The sequence below is a fragment of the Pezoporus occidentalis genome, unplaced genomic scaffold (genome assembly GCF_034315485.1).
Source record: "Pezoporus occidentalis ecotype Australia unplaced genomic scaffold, CSIRO_AGI_Poc_V1 ctg25, whole genome shotgun sequence".
Classification (NCBI taxonomy): Eukaryota; Metazoa; Chordata; class Aves; order Psittaciformes; family Psittacidae; genus Pezoporus; species Pezoporus occidentalis.
Window position 1 is genome coordinate 2,239,605 of NW_026914394.1, and position 20,863 is coordinate 2,260,467.

At 43.2% G+C, this 20,863-nt stretch overlaps 1 long non-coding RNA gene across 1 annotated transcript in view; it reads left to right on the forward strand.

Moving 5' to 3' along the window:
- LOC134165982 (uncharacterized) overlaps positions 1–20,863 on the forward strand; it is a 62,813-nt gene that overhangs the window by 9,727 nt on the left and 32,223 nt on the right. Inside the window, exon 2 of the long non-coding RNA XR_009965719.1 lies at positions 18,575–18,662. This is a non-coding gene — a long non-coding RNA (uncharacterized LOC134165982). The remainder of the gene's footprint in view (positions 1–18,574; positions 18,663–20,863) is intronic.

Below are 20,863 nucleotides of genomic sequence, written 5' to 3' on the forward strand. Positions count from 1 at the left end.
AGCCAAGAGCTACAAGACTCAAGGTAGATCTCTCAGAAAACAGGGTTGCTTCTCAGTGAGAGGCAGTGGCTCCCTTCAGAGTCCCACTGGGTAGTGTATTGAAGTAACCCATCTTTTTCAGACTCAGTGTCCCCACTGGCTCATTTCCTGCCACAGCTAGGAATTTGGATTAGCCAGCAGCTCTCACATGCAAAGCTGCACTTGGACTGCTTATTCCCTAGAAGAATCTCAAGCCATAGGATACCATCCTTGTCCTGTCACAGGACCAGCAGAAAGCTGTTTGCCATTCCGGGTAGAAGTTATAAGACGTGCTGGTACTGAAGATAGTTTTGGTAATTCTTGTGACTACATTAAAAACGTTTTCCAGGGTAGGCTGAGTGAATATCAGAGATTAAACCTGTGACTTTGGGTGCCATTGAAGCCCTGGTGCTTGCTGGCTGTGACTGTGTAGCTCATACCATTCTGTCTGCTTTCAGCACTTCTAAGGGCTTCTGTGTGCTAGTGGGTGCAGGATGTAATACAGAGCCAGAGGTGCTGGGTGAGAGAGGTCACATGTAGCTTTTGTTTGCATTACTAGAACTCTCAGAAGCCCCTGCCCTGGAGAAAAGCTGGTGCTATGTGATAAAGGTAGTGTACATAAAGGCAGTCCCTGCTCAAGAGTGAGATGAGAGGCAACAGCAGATACAGCTGATGAAATAATCTTTCATTGTTTCCTCATCATAAGAGGCACCAGCCTCAGTCTGTCAGTCTATTATCAAAGCTTTTATAAGGATTGCAGCTTTGAAGGAAAGCAACAAGTTGCCTCTATGGCTTCATGGGAATGCCCTCCCTAGCATGATGGCAACACACTGGAAAGACAGAGTCCATATTTGGTGGGTTATAAAGGCAAAGACCTGTGCCAGTGAATACAGAGAAAGGTGCAGATGGGATGTTAAAAGCCAGAAAACTGTGTTTAAAGTAGCAAGACAAAAGAGGGCATTAAGGAAACATAAAGAGAAGGGCTACATGTTTAAAAAGCTTGTGCTAAGAAAGTGGTTGTGTCTGTCAGACTGCTACCTGAAGGGCTGGTAGTTCTCCCTCACTCTAGGACATGTTTGAAGGTTCAATTTCAAGCCATGTTTTTCCTGCTGCCTTTTTATACCACAAAATTATATCTAAGTTGCACTCTTCACCCAGGTGTCTCCCCCTCAACATCCACAGGCTATATTCCATTTAGTAAAATTTGATACAGGTTGCCATGGAAATATGCCTCCGGATCCCATCCTGGGTCTCAAAATAAAGCGGAAAAACTAGGAACATGTCGTGAAATTTTCAGGCTTGCCCAAGATTGAAAAGAACCTGTGGGAAAGAAATCCTGAAACAAAGGGAAAAGCAACATTTTATCACCCTTGGCAGGGAGACTTCCAGTTGTACAATAGCCTGTTGGGTTTTGGTTGGGGTTGGTTTGGTTTTATCTTTCCCAAAGTGGCAGTGTGACAAAGAAGAGAGAAGGACATGAGGGAACTGGCTTGTATGCCACAAACACATCTGCTGGAGTTGCAGAAAACCTCCTGGAGCAGATGGTCCTGAAAGCTTCTTTACTGCATTTTGCATAAGCCTCAAAACTGTCAGCTGCTCTGCTTCATTCACCTCTTCTGTATAAAATATGCAACAATTTTATTCTAATTAATGAAAGCATCTTGCATTATCTATCACTTAAAGAAACCTAAGCAGCCATCCTATAAGGTGTGGTAAAATTCAGGCTCTGCTGCACTATGCAGATGCAATGTTTGCAGCCATGCTGACGAATGTCTCTCCAGAGCAGTGTCTAGACTTGAAGAATGAGCACAGTGCACTTCTGACTCTGTTGGAGTAATTGTAGCATTTCATAGAGACTGTCTTCTCCCTGCAAGGGGACAGCAGGACAGTCAGCAAATATCCTGCCTTCTTCTGTAACTCTGCACAGCGCTTTAAGTCAAGGGTTGTACAGGAAATAAAGGGGTATAGGAAGAAGTAACCATCAGAAGAGGGAGGAAAGTGTCTGAAAGCTGCTGGGAACTGCTTCTTCCATCCAGTTGTCAAATTTCCAGCGTTTTGTAGCATTTTGTCTTTGCAATTAAGTAAGTTCAATTAATTCTTTCCCTTTTTTTACTATTCCTATAGGACAAAGCTAAGCTGAGTCACTGACAACTAACACAAGAAATTGTATTTCTATCAATATCCATAAAGGTCATAAGGCATAAAAATTAATGTGTGTTTCTTGAGAATAGTCAGGACTTTCAAGGAATCTGCATTATAGATCCTTCAAAACCTGAGCACACTGATCTGCGTCAAATATAAGCCAAGCTTTGAAACACCGTAAAGAAATAGCTCTTCCCTGAGAGGGAAAACTTTGTCTTCATGTGAAGAGCAAAGATAAAGCATGCCACACTGGTAACCCTCATATGGTTTAAGAATTCAGCTTCAATAGCAGATAAATGACTCAGTGCTTCTGAAAAAATCACTGAACTGAGAGAGAAATAGGTCTTTTCAGAATACACTTTATTCCATCCTTAGAGAGACATCCAAAATAGCTCAGGGAAGTCAAAGCTATAAGTGCTCATTTCACCTTGTGGAAAAAGTGCAGTTAAGTGTCTTCCAATTTTGGTATTCTGTAGGTCTCTCTGCACCTGGGAGAGACAGATCTGATTCTTGGTGTTCATCGTCATTATGTATTTAAATACCACTAGAAGTCTGATTCAACTTTTTAGGTGAACAGAGCGAAAGGATGTTTTGACAACCTGACTGCTGAGTAATCACAATCTTTGTTTCAGTCTTTAACATAAATAACAAAAAATAGGGCATTCATCAAATGACATTCATCAAAAAGGAACAAAGTTTGTATGTGAAGACTTGTACACCCCGATCTCAGGCAGCCACATCCTGACTCTGCAGGAACGTAGCTTCCTGGTCTCCAAATCAAAGAGATTGCTCTACTGTAATTAGGGGCAGCTGGGATGAGAGAATGATGTTGGTGGTTTGTGCAGCAATGCAAGTCTTCAGTCCTTGTTCTTCTATTCCCTGTGGGAGTCTGGACAGTCTTCAACAGGGCTGAGGTGTCTGTATGCCACCTGAGCTTTCTAGCTTGTAGCAAACTTGAAATCAACATGTCTGTGCCATTTAAACCAGCTACCATTCTCGCCCAAGCAGTTTATAAGCAAAATATTCTCTTAGTTTCTCTTACAATGTATTTACTAATGTATTCTTTGTGGTTGATTCACTGTCATGGCTAAACTGCACAAGGCAGAGCTGTAGACAGTAGACCTGCTTTTTTCAGCCATGCCCCATAAAGGAAAGCCTGGGTGATCCTTTCCAAATTGCAGCTGAGAAAGCAGGGCCAGAAAATGGCTGTCAGGTTCCTGCTAGCTGAGAGCAGGGCTTGTCCTCTCTGACTCCTTAATTCCAGTCTGCCAGAGTAATACTACAGAGAAACGTCTTATTCCAGAAGCTGTTCGTGCATTTAATGAGAGGCAACCACAGTCCCGGTAGCCAGGGCTGCCTTTCTAAAGGTGATACCCTGGCAGGTTTCCCACGGTAGTTCAGTAGCTTGGCAATTTCTTTTCTAAATTTACAAGCAATCTCCTGTTACACAGTGGGGCCTGCTTCTGGGATATCAAGTGGTTTTTCAGGTGTTGTATTACAGGGGGCTGGAAGCTTTTATTCACCAGGCTATGCATATAACCAGTGTATGTTCAAATGACTGTGTGTCTCCAGTGTTTCTTTCTGCTCTAATTCATGGCTGAGCTTTGCATCTTCCATTGCCCCTGTCTCTATTTCAGGTTCTTGTCTAAAAACAAAAAGCATGTGTGTGTAAAAATAAGGCTTAGCTCAAAGAAGTGACGTCCCACTTAATCATACATCCCATGAGCTCCTCAAAGGGACAGTGTTGCAGAGGGTTTTAAAACTGGCGGCACATCCAAGTTACAATTTATGACAAGGAAACTCGCAGTGTAAATGTAGTTCACAGGACTGCGGTTCACTGAGTTGTCCAGGGTGATGAAGAGATTCTGACTCTAAAACATTTAGGACTGTTCTTGTGTTGTTAGTATCTGTCTAACTGCTTAGTTGAATTAAACAAAACATCTGAAAATGATCAGTCCCCGTCCCCCCCCCCATAAACGTCACTGTTTCACCAAAGAAGATACTGACTTACCAAAGATCATGATATATACACATGTTTTATCTCTGCAAGATGTTTTCAAGAGGTTGGATAAGCCAGTCTATGTGCTGACGGGAACTGTAAGCAGAAGATCAGCTTGAAATATTAGGCTAATAATATGGATAATATACATCCAGTTGCACTGCAATCCATCTCACTAGGTGACTCAGGTCATGGTTTTGCCAACTGAAGTTAAACTGCACCATCTGGGATAATCCCACATTTCACATGGTCTTGCTTTGTTTTCTCAGTGCTTTGGAGTTCTTTGTAGCCCCAAACTTTAGCAAAGCTGCACCAGCACCATATTTGAGAGGAAGACATTAAATGGGCTTTATCCCAGCTTGGTCTTTCCAGTGTTATCTAAGGGTCAAGAACAGCCACAGAATGCAAGTTCTCCCTGGAGCTCTGTCTCTGCACGGTGGCTGAGATTTCTCTGCTGTGAGGGTCAGCTTGCTATGTCAGTGTGTGGTGTGTATTTAGCAAGTCATTGGGCAGAAGAAGACAATTTGTTTCAAAGGCCACTTCAGGTAAGACATGTAAAGGTTCCACTCTGCAGGGGTTCCACCATTCCTGTCATCCTGCTTTCATTCTGCCACAATCACACAGGGTGGATACTGTGCTCCCACACTATCCTCATTCTAGTTTACAAGAAAGATCAGATAAAGCCCTGTAGACTGGACTTCATCCTTGGGAACTCTTGAAGATAAGGCTAATTGTGCATTACAGGGTTTTTTTTTTTCACTTGAGTTCGTGACAGCAGGCCTGTGAAATGGTTCATGAACTGGCATCCTCTTTCAGCATATCTGTGGTACAGAGAAAAATGAAGTGTTATACCCATGACCTCTAACATGGTAGATAATTCAGATAAAACTTGTAGTGAGCAGAAAAATCTCATTTGTCATAATTTTGGCACAGTACAGAGGCTGATGGTACAACATGAACACATTTAAAGTCTAATAAGTTATAGCAAGGAAATAGTTGAGTCATGTGTAATTCTCCCCTCCCTGCACCCTCCTTCCCCCTTTAATGTTGAGAACAATCTTTATTTCTCAAGCATATCTTCTTAATGTGATGTTCATCAACCAGTTGCAGAAGGGACTTTTAGTTTGACCAGAAAAGCAGGGAGCTTTGTAGCATCTTTCTTTGGGTTACCATTGCTCAAGCTTTCAAGCTACTCTTTTCCAGCAAAGCTCACTAGAGAACTGGGCAAGGTATTTTTGACAAAACTATAGGCTGTTTGCAGCCACTTAATGGTCTTTGGTCTGCAATCAACACCAAGCTGATTGAATTAAAGGTATGATTATTCTCCTAATGGATTTAATGTAAAGCTTGTGTGGACAGTCTTACCTAAATATATTTCTGGTAATACCAATTTAAAATGGTTAGGAAAAGGTTTAAGATCAACAAAAGTAGTTTTAAATTTAATTCAACTAAGTACTCATTATGTGTGGTTTTCTGCTCTCTTAATAAGTCAGCTTGAGAACTCAAATGAAACTCAAGTGATTTCTGTGTGGACAAGTTCCTCTTGAAGCAGGGAGGGAGCATTAGCTGCCGGACAATCTACAAAATCACTTTCCTTTGATGTCCCCGCAAAGGAAAGATTTGGAAAAGACAAGATATGTTCTAGCATCATCGGTGTAAAATATTTATCTCATTTAAATGTACTGCTCCTTCTACTAAGATCTCTGTCCAGAATGTTTTGGGACACTTGCAACCAGAGCAGCTCCTGGGAAGGTCACTCTGCAGTAACTGAACAAGCTGCTCCAGCTTCTCAGTCAGGACTTTTCCTGGATTGTTTGTCCATATGAAGGTTTAATAGTCAAATTGAGAGGTGATCTCTCTTCAGCTTGGACTATAGTGAGCATCTTTAAAGATCTTTAGAAGAGATCTTTAGATCTTTAGGATCCTTTCTTGCTGAGACAGTTGCATTTCAATATTTTACATTACTAGACTGGAAAGCTAAACAGTCCTCATACTATGCCACTGGCAATTCCAGCTGGAACTCTGTGGGAAGATAGTGTATTTGAAGGAGTTTCCTAGCTCACTTTTGGAAATGCAGGTGAAGCTATAGGTTGAACCTTACCAGTTTTATAACTTTGAGGTGAAGAATAACCACTGGTGCCAACTATGTTACTGCAGGACCAGGAAGACTTGAGCAGCATCAAGTCTTTATTGTGCTGTGCATTATGTACAGTGACTGAGCACAGACCCCAACCAGCCACTTCTTTTTAGCTACTGTGATAGGTACCTTGTAAGTACCATGGGAGACATGCCTGAGTAAGCCACACATACACAAATACAGGAAGAAAATACATCTGTTCAAAGCCACAGAGGAGGCCAGTTATAGAAGTAGGGTTAGAATCCTGTCACCAAATTCCCATCTCAGTGTAGAGTCCCTAGGAGTGACCCCTTCATTCCCAACCAGCATGAAATGGTGTATACCTTCTGTGACTTGTTATAGGCAGATAGGGATAAGGAATAAACATACCAAAGGTTTGTATGTATTATATCTGACTTAAGATAAAAGTATGTTAAAAGGGCATGTGTTATTTTTGTTGATATATTTCAGCACTGGTGTCATCCATGGTTGGCAGAAGGAATCCTTTTCTCCTTTGGACACAGCAATGTTTGTGGGTCCTGTGTGAGCATGAAGCAGTCATTAGTGTTGCTGTCAAAAGTAAATGAAGACTGCAGTAGGTATTATTTGGATGGGCTAGAGGATGTTCTTTAGCAGATGTTTATGAAGCCCATCTCCAATAGCAGTGGTGAGGGCAGGAGAGCTCTAAGCCTGTTCATCTCTATCATTCAGAGTTAACGGCAATGCAGACAGCGAATCATTAGCATGGGCTGAGCAACTCTTTCCCTTGCAGACCCTTCCAGCAGAGGCTGAGAGCAGAGGTCACTTTTTGGTTAATAGCTGCAGATGGATTCCTCTTCTCTGAATTTGTCCTGTCACTTCCTGAGCCTGCCAGTTTTATGGTCAGATCCTTTCTGCTCAAGCCTGGCAGTCCGTCCTGGGCCCTGATGGTGAATGTTCTGATGCTGCTATTCTACAGGGACACAAAGTTTTGTTTCCCAGAGCTGCCACAGTAGCATTAACCTGGAAGGAAGGAAAAAACCACCCCATTTTTAAATAGGGAGGAGGAGGAGTAGTAAGAAACTTGGAGAAGGAACAAGATGATTTAACAACCAGCGGCTTTTTCCTATTTGATGTCCCAGCGTTTTTAGAAGCAGATGAAAACCACAGCATGCAGGTGATCAAATGGAGTGCTCGGCCTCCTAAATCAGCGCTGGCAAGAGGGACTAGCTGGCATTTGTCACGCCCGCCAATTTGGTTGCAGTGGAATCTGAACCACGCTGCTGGAGATATTAGACAATTTTCTTTCATCTGGTTGTGGGTCGTGTCACATGGCCACCATATGTGTTGTTCCCCGGCACGCACACACACACACACCTCTCACTCCACGCAGCTGTCAAAACAAACATCAGCTGCCTTTCTTCAGTCCAGGAGGGTTTCGGCTCTGGAAGCAGTGGAGACCCAAAGGCTTTCCTAACAGGATTTCACATCGCAGATTATCTTTAATCCAATTCATCTCTGACTGATACAGCTTTTGGAAGCCTGTGGCCCATCTGCAGAGTTTGCTAGATGGAAACTTCTGTCAGCTGCGCTGAAACCGCTTTCTCTGCTGGGCTGTAATAACAAGGAAAATCCTGTAATGATCTTCCTCAACCATGGAAGGGCTTTGTTGTGGTCGTGAACAAATCTGAATTTACAGCAAGAGCATTAGATTGTATACAAGGAATAGATTTTACTTGACCTCTGGAAGTCTTGCATATTAAATTGGGCTCTTCTCAGTTCTTCTAGAAATGAATGCCAGAAAACCAGATCTTCTGTTTTAAAGGTAGCGCTTAGCCTCAGGATTGCACCAAAGACCTGGAAAGCCCAAGGGAAAATGTCCTGTCACAATGCAAAATGCTTAAAAATAATGTAAATCTTTCTAATCCCTCAGGACAAAGCTGGTTGCAAACTGCTGTCCTGTCCTAATTGCACTAGAAAACCACCACTGCCACAGTACAGCACTGAGAGAAGGCGTGGGATGCTGGAAGATGTTGTTCTGATTCAGGCCACTATGGGGTGTAAAATGCAACAAACACTTTCTTTTCCTTTCTTCTTTTTTCTTCTTCTCTCTCTCCTTTTTTCTTGTGAGGTAACAACCAGCTACCTCAAGAAGAAACCTGACCCACAAAGTAAAACTACGCTGATTGGAAGTTTCCAGTCATGTAGATGAGGCCCTTAAGTGACATGGTTTAGTGGTGGACTTGGCAGTGCTGGGGTAAAGGTTGACTGGATGTTCTTTTCCAACCCCATTAATTCTGTGATTTGATGTTGCAGTCAAAGCAAGATGAGTAAGCTGGGCTGATGGACAAGGTAAGATACTGCTGGGCAGAAACAAAAGTGATGTGTCCTTTAGTGTGGTGGCCACAGCACCTCTGGTTTTAATGCACTGGCTGATTTCAGGAGTAGGTTTTCTTTGGGGTTTTCTTCACTCCTTACTGGTGTTTCCAGACTGGGTACTGGATTCCTCCTACCAACAGTGGACCTGTGAGCAGAATCACAGCAGTTGCAGGAGTGGGGGAAAGGAGATTTAAACAGCACCAGTAAATGACACATTCCCCTTTGCCTGAAGCCCCACCTCCTGTTTTCCAGCAGGGTATTTAGGGAGGAGGCAGGAAAGACAGAAGCATTTATCCTGAGATGCTACAGTCTCTTTCAGATCCAATAATGGCCAGAATTTTACTTGTTTTTTATCTCTGTTGCCATTGAACATTGCCTGTTCCTTCTTTAACCACAATCCCCATGAAAACACCCATGCTTCCAAAAGCTTCTTGTACCTTTATAGCCATGTTTCCATGCCACCCTTGTCACCATAAAATTTTAGGCTTCTGGTAAAATAGAGAAGAGTTATGACTATGATATGTTTGTTCTCTTCACCTTCTTATGTGGGTAAATCATCCAAGAGCAGTGAACTGCTTGTTTTGAAAGGGATTTATTATACAAATGATGTATGTGGTTTGTGTGTGCGAGAGGGTGTATATATATGTGCTGATCTAAGTTTGTTTTAGAAGAGGCCCCCACTTCAAAACAGCCTGAAACTGCTGACCTCCAAGATACGGTGAGTAATCGATGGATTTCCTTGGGGTTCTGAAGTGATGAGGAATAGCTGGCCCTATGAAGCCTTTTCCTTGGCAGCAGGGCTGAACTCATGCTGCTGTATTTTGTATTACTACTGGTGTTGGCCTAAAAGTAAAGCGCACAAACCTTAGTCAAGCTGTAGCACTAGCTATAGCACTTAGGCAAGCTCTAGTAGTGTGGAAGGTGCTATACAAATCCATCCTAACTGGAAATAACTGCCCAAATGAGCTTCTGGAGAAGCTGCTTGGAGACCTCATAGCAGCCTTCCAGTATCTGAAGGGGGCCTATAGGGATGCTGGGGAGGGACTGTTCATTAGGGACTGTAGTGACAGGACAAGGGGTAACGGGTTAAAACTTGAACAGGAAGTTTAGATTGGATATAAGGAAGAAATTCTTTCCTGTTAGGATGGTGAGGCACTGGAATGGGTTGCCCAGGGAGGTTGCGAATGCAGTGTTCAAGGCCAGGTTGGATGAAGCCTTGGGTGAGATGGTTTAGTGTGAGGTGTCCCTGCCCATGTCAGGGGGGTTGGAACTGGATGATCTTAAGGTCCTTTCCAACCCTAACTATGCTATGATTCTATGATTCTATGAAAAATACAATAGCAACATCTGCCTTTCGGTTCATTCATTATATTTTGACTTCAGAGATTTTCCTGCAAGCCATTATATTTCTACTTGAATCTTAGTTTTCATTAGAATGAAATAACATAGAAACAGGTAAAGCTAGGTAACATTTTAAAATTAAAATGTGGGGTTTTTAACAAAAATAATTCAGCCATAGCAAACAAATATTGGAAAATCAGAACAGTCACAAGGCAAGGAGAGAATAGTAGCATAAGTGAATTGTGCTAAGAATGTAAGAATTCCGTTTCTAACAACCACAACATTTAGACCGCAAGAAAAACTTTTGGTGTGATTATTCATCCTGCTCCTTACAATCCCAGGGACTATGGGAGCCTTCCAGAGGGTAAAAGTTTTCATTAGATGGTAAATCACATTCAAGGTAGGCAATTACACTGGTACAGGAGGAGCAGAAGTTCAGAGACATTAAAGGTGAGACATCTGAAAGTGCTCAAACAATGCCCCCTTTGAAAGATTCTTTGACACCATCAGACTTAGGACATACCCTTTGAAGATACCACTTAAAAAGATTTCCAAAATCTGTCAGTAATTTGAATCCCTTCTGCCCTATCTCAGACCACAGAATCCCCCCATTCCCTCTAGGGCAGTGTCAGCAATGTACAAGCTACTTTCTCCCTCCTGTTCATATGGCCATGACCCACAGCACCACGGTCAGTGTGCAGTTACTGCACTCTAACAAGCCCAGTAAGGGCTTTTTCAGAGCAAGGTTTAGGATTCTGAGCCCAGGTCGGATGATGTCTCATCCAGCACTGGGCAGCGGGAGAGGCCAAGGTGGTGGCTGGAGGATGGTGGGGCTGGTCCCTGCTGGCACAGAGGCCACTGGCTGACAGCAATTCAGAACCAACATCGTTGGCTTTGTGTAATTACCCCTTTCTTTCCAGGGATATCTCCAAGCTGGAATGGCATGAGAAGCCTTCTGCCCCCAGCTGCCTCCCTCCCCCAGCCCATCAGAGGAGGGTTCTGCATTCTTTGGTTGCTAAAGTGGTGTGGGTCTGCATGTGTGCGGATATTCCTGTGCTAACAGATAGGTTGAGAAAGGAACCTCCTGTTAAGTTAAAATGCAACCAGGAGAGGCTTCCCTGCAAGATCGCATATGTTTTCCTTAAGATAAGACTTTAGAGGGATAATATCATTCCCCACAAAAAGATTTTTCAGCTCCCATGACACCTGAAGCAAACAAACGTCTTGTGGCCCAGCATTGATAGATGCAACGTTAAAAGGAATCTGATATCCTCTCCAAGGCTAAAAAGAAAGAGCCTTCTCACATGCTCTACCAGGGGACTTGTGGTGAAGGAGTTTTGTTCTTCCAGCCCTGGGATTCATTCTGCTCCCTTCCATTAATGTAAGTTTGCTGATATGAAGAGAGATGCACCACTGAGAACATGAAGAGAATGGAGCTTTCTGTTGTGACAAGACCTGAAGAATGGGAGATGAAAAATGTTCCCTGAAAGAATTGAAAATCTCCTTTAGACACAGAGAAATCACTTCCATGTCAGCCTTCTGCTCCTGTTCCCCTCACTGGATGATATTAGTTCCCCACATCCATTTATCTCATGTCTTCATCTTAGCCTCTCAGTCACTCTCTGCTACCAAGCTTGACTTGTTGCTCCTCTATGGGAGGAATGACTCAGGCATAGATTCTTCTCTAGCTTCAGCTCATATCACTACTGCCTTTATAGATGTGGCCTCATGCCAATTCATGTTTCCTTCTATATATGATGTGCCTGAAAATGGCCTTCAACTCCTAAAGCTTTGCTTGTACACTCTGCTCCCTGGACTGCTGTTGTTCCTATCACCACAAAGGTTCTTCTGCTTCCCTGAGCTCTGCAATACCTGAAGTCTCTGTGACCCTCTTTTATTGGTTATCCAGACTCAAAGGACCATTGCATGATCAGTGCTCTCAGACAACCTCCACAACTCTTCCTTTGTCTGATCAAAGCACCATTCCTTGGAGAATCAGTACCTCTCTGGAAGGGTGATGTGTTACATGTTGAATTAAATGATGAACTCCTCACCATGTGAAGCCATAAAAGTGAAAAGTTTATATGGGGGTCAAAAAATGAGGCAAATTCATGGAAGAAAAATCCATCAGGTCATTTTAAACCCAAATCACTGCTCCAGAATTGCCTGAATTTATTATTTCTGAACTTTGGAGAAATGTTTTAGAGAAGCAGGACTATCTTTGCTTTGCTCCCAGCCAACTTTGTAGCTCCCTGGACTTTGGTGCCCTGGGAGGGAGCCTGCACTGGTAGATAGGCATTAGGCCTGCCTGGCTCCGGATGTTCTATCCACCTGGAGTTTCCTTTCCATAATCCTGCCTGAATCCATCTTTCGCTCTTTTTACTCCACTGACTTTCATCCTCCTTTACCAGTCTGTTGCAAGAACCTTCTTCCCTACAGCCTCCTTCTAGCTCTCCACTTTCCTTCTCTCCCCCCCCCACATCGTGCTAGTAGCTGGGGGACAAAACAGTTACTTATCATGTAGATCTGCAAAACCTCTTAGGGTTCGAGACGATTTACATAACAGAGGCCGTGCACCTTAAAGCAATACCAGTCCCTCCGGGGGAGCTCAGGGAGGAAGTTACTCATTTTGCGGTTCACTCCGTTTGCCCGATGATTTCACGTTTCATTCCACAGTTTGCTAACCGCTCCTTTGGAAATGGTGATGAAAATCTCATGGAGTTCACTTTAAGGTTCCTGGATCGTACTCCCTGCAGGTGACTTTTACTTTTCGGTCTGTTTGGCTCCTCCTTTTCCCCGGGGCTTGTGTTCCTCCCTCCCCACCAGGCAGTTGTGCAACCCAGGCTGCACTTATTGACAGTCTCCTTGCTCTGACTCACTCAGCGGCTGGATCCAGGGCTGAGGGGCAGGACACCCCTCGTTGTTTGCCAGGGAAGCCTCTCCTTTCCTACAGTTGCAATGCCGCCGACGGAGGGCTGATAAAATCACTGCATTGTTCTTCCTTTGGATCCCTGAGGACAGTGTTTTGGGGACGAGTTCCTGAAGGTGTCTTTTACTAGCAAGCAAAGCAACTTAAATAAAAGACCTATAGAAGCTTCAGCATAAAACTCAAATTCAAACTTGCTCTCCCACACGCTTTAGTTTGGAGGCAATTGAACATTTCTTGCTGTTCATGATGCTGGGGGTACAAGGAGAGGGGGTCCATCAGTTAAATATACACTTGAGCCCTTTTTATTCCCTTTTCTTTTTTGCTTTCCATTTTTTTTTTTTTTTTTGCCTAACTTGGTTCAGAAACTTTCTGGAACTGGGTTTCTCCTCTTTTCTCAGTCTACAGACTGGACCTCTAAGGTTTTCTCAGTGCAGCTAATACCTGTTGATATATATATCAAGAGGTATATATATAGTCAACCATACAAACTTTCAAAAGCTCACCAGTTCGTAGCAGATATTCAGTTATATTTCTTCTTACAAATACAGTTCCTTTCATTCAGATAATCTAAAATAAATCATACTAATACAGATTTCACTAACTATATTTAGGTCATCTTTCACCTGACAAATCTTGCAGCCAGAGGTATCTGCTGATTGTGTGCATGTTAGATCTATCAGAAAGTCTGCCAGAAATTCAGCTACTATAGTGATGCTAAACATTTAAGAAGTGCAATAGAGCATTAGGTGATCATTTTGACAGTAGCCAGTTCATAGTGAAGATTGCTGGGGAAAGTTATGCTTGCTAAACACCTACAGGGGTTCCAAGGATGATTGGAGAAGTCTATGGGGAAAAAAAGTCTATCAAGGGCTATTAAATACAAAGCATCCAAGTCTGGCTCAGGAAGCCCTTGGAGGCTGTGGGGTTTCCAAATTGTTGCTGTGTATTTTCTCTACTCTTATTCTTTTCACAAGACATTCACTGTTCCCATTTCTCTTCCCCTTAGAAATGTCATCAGACCATCCCTAAAAATAACTAAGAGCAATATTTTACAAAAGGGGTTTGAAGAAGAATAAACTGAGGAGAAACTTAACAGTTATGGATATAATAAATGAGAGAATGGTGCAAAATGTAACAGAAAAAAAACCTCAACTCTAAGAATGGAGCTGCAGAGAGGGACACTGAAGGGGACACTTCATGCAGCACCAAGACACTCCCTGAAGTTCAGGGAGCCACGGTAGCAACCTAGGACTGGAGACGGGTGGGACTTGTCACAAAACACTGGTCTGACAAGGCAGCTTTTCTCATACCCATCTTGCTGACCTTATCTTCCCGGGTATTTAATGAGACTCCAAACTTCAAACCCATTTGAGTGGAGGGGAAATGCATCTGTAGGACACTGTGATTGAATAACCTGCTTCAACCTGATAACTCCTAGGTCGGGTTTGCCTTTTTATTTCTTTTCCTTTCTGCTTTTCCTAGAAGATCAGATACGTGGAAAACATCTTTTCATCTGATCTGAACATCTTTTCAAATGCAATTTGATTTTAGTTTTGTTAAGACTGACCTCATCCCATACTTGTCCAGCACTAGTTGTTGATTTCAAGCCCCGTTATCCTGAACACATCCATATATGATTGCACTACAGAAATCTCTCAGCCTAGAGCAGGAACCTCATTAATGGCAGGAAAAGCCTATAAGCTTCCAGGGAGCCATTTTTCTCAAGAGATATTTACCTAAAACTCATTATCTGCTTAATGTCTTTTTTGTCCATAGGTTTTTCCCCTGGGTTTGAAAACATTAGCCCTGAATGTGTGTCTTTATGTGGCCCTTTTGATGTGTGCTGGTGCCCTGTGAGCCTCACCTCTTGCAAATGAAGGGGTCTCTGCACCTGCACACCTAGCAGACCTGCTCAGTAGGTGAGACAAGTCAAAAGGAAAGCATTAGACCTTGTAAATGCAGCTGGTTTATCCAGGCACTGTTTCAGTGGTGTGGCTTTGCAGGCAGCAGGGAGATGACTTAGCTGAAGAGACCTACATTTCTGCTGCAAAGATGGGAGAAGGACGTAACATTGGTTGTTGCATTCTACTGAGTGCATGAGAGGAGCTGCATGTGTGAGAGCACTGAGGGATGCAGTTGGGTTACATTGGCTTGAAGGCAGTGGTGGACTGCAAGGTTGACAAGCATGTGCTGAAGATGGGTAAATCAGAAAAGCAAGTCTTTCTGCTTTCCCTTTCCATGCTTAAGGATCTGCAGCTGAGGCAAAGTGTGAAAACTCTCGATTGAGGCCAAAACAGAAAGAGTGGTATCAGGGACGGTGATGGAAGAAGGAAGAGGCATCTCTTTTGAGGGATGTCACAGCACAGTGGTTCCCAACATGGAGTCCCTGCAGTGAGCTAAATTGGGATAAGTCTCCCGAGCCATAAATCTGAGTTTTGAATAGCTATAAATTGTCTCTGGGTGTACCTGCTGCAGGAGAGGGTGATGTCCAAATCCTTGTACTCACTTCCTCTCTGGGTACCTAAGTGGTGCTAAGAGGAGATGTAGTGCCAGTTCACTACTGCTTTAAAAGTAGGATTCCTGTGCTGTTTCCCATTGTCCTTAGCCAACCCTTTAAGCAAAAAGAGATTAAGCTATTGAAGGGGACATGTAGGGACTGCCTACATGGAAAAGAAGTAGAAGAAGCCAAGTGAGAAATAGAGAGCTTTGGAAATTCAGCCAAGTTCCAGAGAAATCCCTGGCAGAAGGTTTGATAGTGACTCTATTGGAAAAGCCTGAACATCCTGAAGAGTCTGAAAAAGTCATCGAGAATATCTTGGTACAGAGCAAGGTGGCAAAATGAAAGATGCATCACTCTGTGATCACCTCATCGAAGAGCTTTCAAAGGCCTGTAGCCTTAGTTGCACTTCCAAACCCGAGGCAGAGATTGGGGCCTCTGTGTATTTGGAGTTTGTGCAAGAGGGAGAGTCTCTGCCTTGCAAATCCATTATATGGAGACTGAACTTTGGTATGAGGGCTGAGGAAAGGTCAGCCCAGTGCCAGGAAAGACTCAACCCACAAGCAGGAGCAGAATCAAACACTCTCCTGGGATGAGCTAGATGATGCAACAGGGACCTCTGAGAGGATCTTGAATCCCAGGGACCTTAGCTCATCAGCTTTAGAAGAAATACTTCTGTTGGAAGGCTCCGCATTTAATTGCTGGGGAAACTTGATCAGAGCAGAAAGAAGATTCCCAGCCTCTGGCTAAGCTGTTGGCTTTACTCAGTGGTTTCTATCAACCACTGTGCTTCTCAGAAAGTTCCTTTCAGGTGCATCTTCCCTGAAAGATTAAATGCCTCTGTGCAGATTACAGTGCTGTGAATTAACTGCCCCCTGAGGCTGAACAACTGATCCCTTAGGCCACGTGCACAGGATGCAAACCATTGTATAAAGCAGGAAGCAGAGAAGATTTGCCACACAAAACAGTTGGGAAACATATTATTTAAGGAATAATCTAATCTCTTAAGGAACAGAAATAGGAGAGTAGTACAGAAATATTCAGTCCTAGAAAGACACCCAAATTCCAGTTACTGCAGGAATCTGGGGCTTAATCCAACTCCGCTAAAGATGATGACAAATTTGTGAAGGTTGCATCCTCTGTGCTGCAAGAAGCAAAGAGACATTTGAAAGATGGGAGACAAGGGGGAGTAAAGGTTGCTGGAACTAAGACAAGCCTGAACTGAGAGATTCACAGGAGGAGGCAGTTTGAAACCCGGGGAGACTTGGAGGGATTGGAATTGAGGATACTAGTTTGGACAGTTACCAAAAGAGAGGAACTGCCTCAATATTTTGATCCTAATCTTGCTTCTGAGTGTGGTGTTCCTGCCCTCCCTTTCCCAAATTTATTTAAGTTTACTGAGAATGACTTCCTAGATCCTATCTGTTTAACTAGCTACATCCATGTTTGTGCAATGGTAATTCCCTATGCAGCAATCTCTGTCATAGTTCAGTCTTGGTAGGTACTTCAGATGCCCTGCATCGTGGGGTGCAACAGTGCTGGTGTGGGACTGCCTGAGCTCCTGTTGACCCTGTCAGATGTGGAAATGAGTTCTGAAAAGGACATGGGCTGGAAGATGGGAGCAGATGTGTTAGATGATATCTAGAGTTCACTCCCAGATTACATAAACCATTGTGATAATATACCAGGACTAGTGGTTATGGCAGAAAGCACACTGCTCACATGACAGTGAGTCACGCAGTGGGTTTGTTTTCTTCCCCTTCATTTACGTGCCATTTATCACTGGTGGTGGGTAAATAGTGAAATGGGTTTCTCAGAGTGTGATCTTCACAGAAGCAACTGTAACACTTCCCCTGGAGAGCACTGATTTGAGACAATTCAGTCTAGAAGGGAAGAAAATACCCTTTTAGAACTTCTTTTGGTGAAAATTGTAGATTCAATGAAACCAAACTGTAAATTAATTTAATTCCGTGATGTAGACGGGGAAGACAAAGAAGTTAGAACAGTTGTTTTTGATGGCTTCCAAATTGGACTTTCCCATGTGAAGAGACTTTTCGTGTCACGGATTATGTTTTGTTTCTTGTTTGAACTCTTGGAATGGAAAAGAAAATGTTTTAGTTGATTTTTTCCCCATTTCATGTGATATTTGAGAAAGAAATTTCAGCTCCAATCAGCATTTTAATTTAACATTTAAGTTGGAACTGGCAGGAAATTGAAACATCATTCTAACAGTTCACATTAGAATTCAAACTGTATATTCCCATGGAGCGCCCACTCCTCATCCCAGGAGTCCCCAGCCCTCTGCAGTTTTTGGGGAGGACAGATGAAGCACCTGGCCAGTGCACTGAAAAATGAGTGTCTGGTGCCCTCTATGGGTCCACACAAAACGATGGGCCCGAGTCTGACCCCCCTATTTCATCTTTCATGCCTAAAAGCCAGATATAGGACATTCTGAAATGAGCAGGTTTCCCTTCTGGCCAAGACAATGGCGATGGATAACTTGGAAGTTATTAAAAATTTGAGCTTTAAAGATGTAATGTGTTTTTTTTTTGCCCAGAAAGCAGGAGTATGGGGCTGGGGCTTTTTGGGAAGACAACAGCTGAAACAAAAGAAAGAGAAAAGATTACTGGTTCTTTGTCACATCTAGTATGGGAATGCTATAGGTCACTCCCAGGGAAACAATGCACAAAAGATACTTCCCTTAAACTGACCTGCATTGCAATTGAAGGTGCAAAGTCTCTATATCTGCATACCTAAACTGGCTTGACGTACTCAGTTGGGGCAGTACTAGGGACAAAGCTGCATGTTTGCACAGCCTCTTCCCAGCCTTTCTTAGTTAGCAGCTGGAGTCAATGTGTCTAAGCTGGCTGCAGTGTTGCTACCTCCCCAAGAGATGCTTCAACCTGACAGTTCAGGAACAGCCCTCATGTTCAGTGAAATGCTGGAGGTGGAGAGGTGCTAAGGGACTCCTAGGGGCTTTTTGCAAGCCAATTTATGAAGGTGCCAGGAATAACATGCAATGCTGGCTGGGATGAGAGCAGTTTTTTGTACTGAGACTTCCCGGGTAGTGCTGATAAAATAAACTCTACTTACCTTTCTCTGCTTCTCCACACTTATGTGGCTTGTTGCAAAGTTCATCTCTCTCACCCGTTCTTTCTCATTTATTTCCTCCAGTGAATATGAAGCTGGCACAGGAAACTGCATTGACACACTGGAAAACTGAAGGTCTCTATGCTCAAACCTGGCAAAGCCCAAATTTCAAGTAAGTCTAAAACCTCTCTTCAGCTTTTGAGTTGTGCTCAGAGAAGTCTCTCAATGGAGATCTAAAACCTGTGCATCTCAGTGGTACCCGGACAACCAGGTTATTCCAAGATGCGGCTGTGGAAAGATACAATGAGTAGGAGGCCAAGGGCTGAGCATGGGCTTGAACTCTGGCAGGAGAAGGGACAAGACAGCAGTGGTGGTGGGACCAGTGTCCCTGGAAGGCAGAGGGTTCCCATGGTGGCTGCTGAGTGAGTTGTAATAACCTGACTGCTGCACCCTGCCTCTCAGAGCAGGGTGAGGGACCCAGATTCCCCAGCTCTTGATGACATCTAAGCTCTGTCAGCCTGTGACAATTGTGCTGAATTTCAGTGGCTGCAGCCCATCTCCATGTTGCCAGCATCAACTTCCCATCATCCTGTGCTTTGCCAGTGCCAGTCCTGAATGGAAGAGATTGTATATTCACCTAGAATTGATTTTTTTTCTTTGACAGAAAGCAAGAGAGGTGCATACAGAGTCAAATTTACAGGGTCTGATTGATTTGAAAAGAGAGGGAAGGAAAAAAGTCTTAGGTGCGGTTTACCTTGTAAAGTATGTGTTTCCCTGCTGGTAAGGTATGTATATGAGTTTCTCTCCAATTCAAAGCAAGCTCTGTTCGTTTCTTAAGCTCCTGTGTAGCCAAGATGGGCACTTTATGAGGGAGCAATCTATTCTGCAAGTGGGAGCAAGGAAGAGTGAGGTTGCAACGTGCAGCTGACCAGAGACATTTCCCTGCCGCAGGTTTTTGGGTCAGATGGTGTGGCTTATTGCTACTTTTCTTTAGTCCTTAATGCCAGAAATGATTTGCAAATGGTTTAATCAGATCCCTTGTGTGCCACTGACTGATGGATCCCACTCTGTGCTGACCTGAGTCATATGAGAATTCAGCACTTCCCCTGGTAGTTTGTCCTAAAATTAATCATCCTGTCCATTCAAAATGTGTCTTTATTTCTCAGCTTCTGGCTCTGCCTTTCAGGCACAGACTATAACTCTGCCTTTCTCTGCTGGCTGAAAGAGTCCATTCACCTGTGGTGTTTTCACTCAGCGAAGTATTTCTATTTCTTCTCATCAACTTGTCTCTATCCATTTTGATAGCCAAGCAAGCTCAAAGCCAATTGCTAAGAAGTGTTTTGTATGTCACTTTACTTCTTGTATTGTGTCTGTCCCCCCAGAAAAAAATCCCTCTCCAAACTTGGTATGTATTTGAATTATTCACACAAGAACTGGTCTTGGTGTTGTACCAAGAAAACCACCTGCATATATGGCTGCCTGTTCCTCTGCTGATCTAGTCGAGTGAAGGTCATATATTTAGTTCTTTTCCATTCTATCAGTGTGTCCTCTCTACCATCTTCTGCAGGTCTAAAATAACCAAGCTTCGCCTAAAACGTTCCTTTATCGATATGTTATGTCAGTTTGCACGTAGGATGTTGTATTCAGTATTCAGTTAGATACAGTCAAATTCAGATTACATTTGCATTTACAGTCAGATTTTTCACATTACATTTTCCAGCCATCTCTCCAGCTGATATCAGGTTTGCATATCAAACTCTATTTTCCATAACACTTTCTTGCTGGAATTAGTTTTATTTTCAGATTTCCATTCTTTCTTTGCCTTTCAGCTGAATTGTCTGTCAACTTTTCCATTTGTTTTTTGCCTGTGCTGGTTTCAGGCTCCCTGGTTTCAAATTGGCAGGGTAAAAATGCTCTTTCTTTTTGAAACTCACCTTGTATTTCCCATGTATCAGTCCTCTAGTATTTTCCAGGTTTTTGGGACATGCTAATCATCTACTGACATTTGCATAAGCGTTTGGGAGTTTGTATGTGCACACAGACCAGACTCTCTAAGGTGAAACATCCTATCCTATTGCTATCCTCCATTATAAGTATTCCAAACCCAGAGCTAAACTACTTGCTGAATGGTTTTGCTTTTCTGAGTTGTCTCTTCTCAGCAACTTTACACTCTCCAGTTAGTAACAGACAGCTGTAGTTGCTAGAATTTCTGTTATTACATTCTTTCTTGACCACTTGTCTTTGGCTTTCACGCTGCCAGCAGTGATTTTCCTGGTATCTTTTGCCTCCTTTATCTGTTACCTGTAGTTCATAGCTTCTAACTGACCTGTAATGCTATCTATTCCTTCTTTACAAAAATGGTTTTGTGTAGCT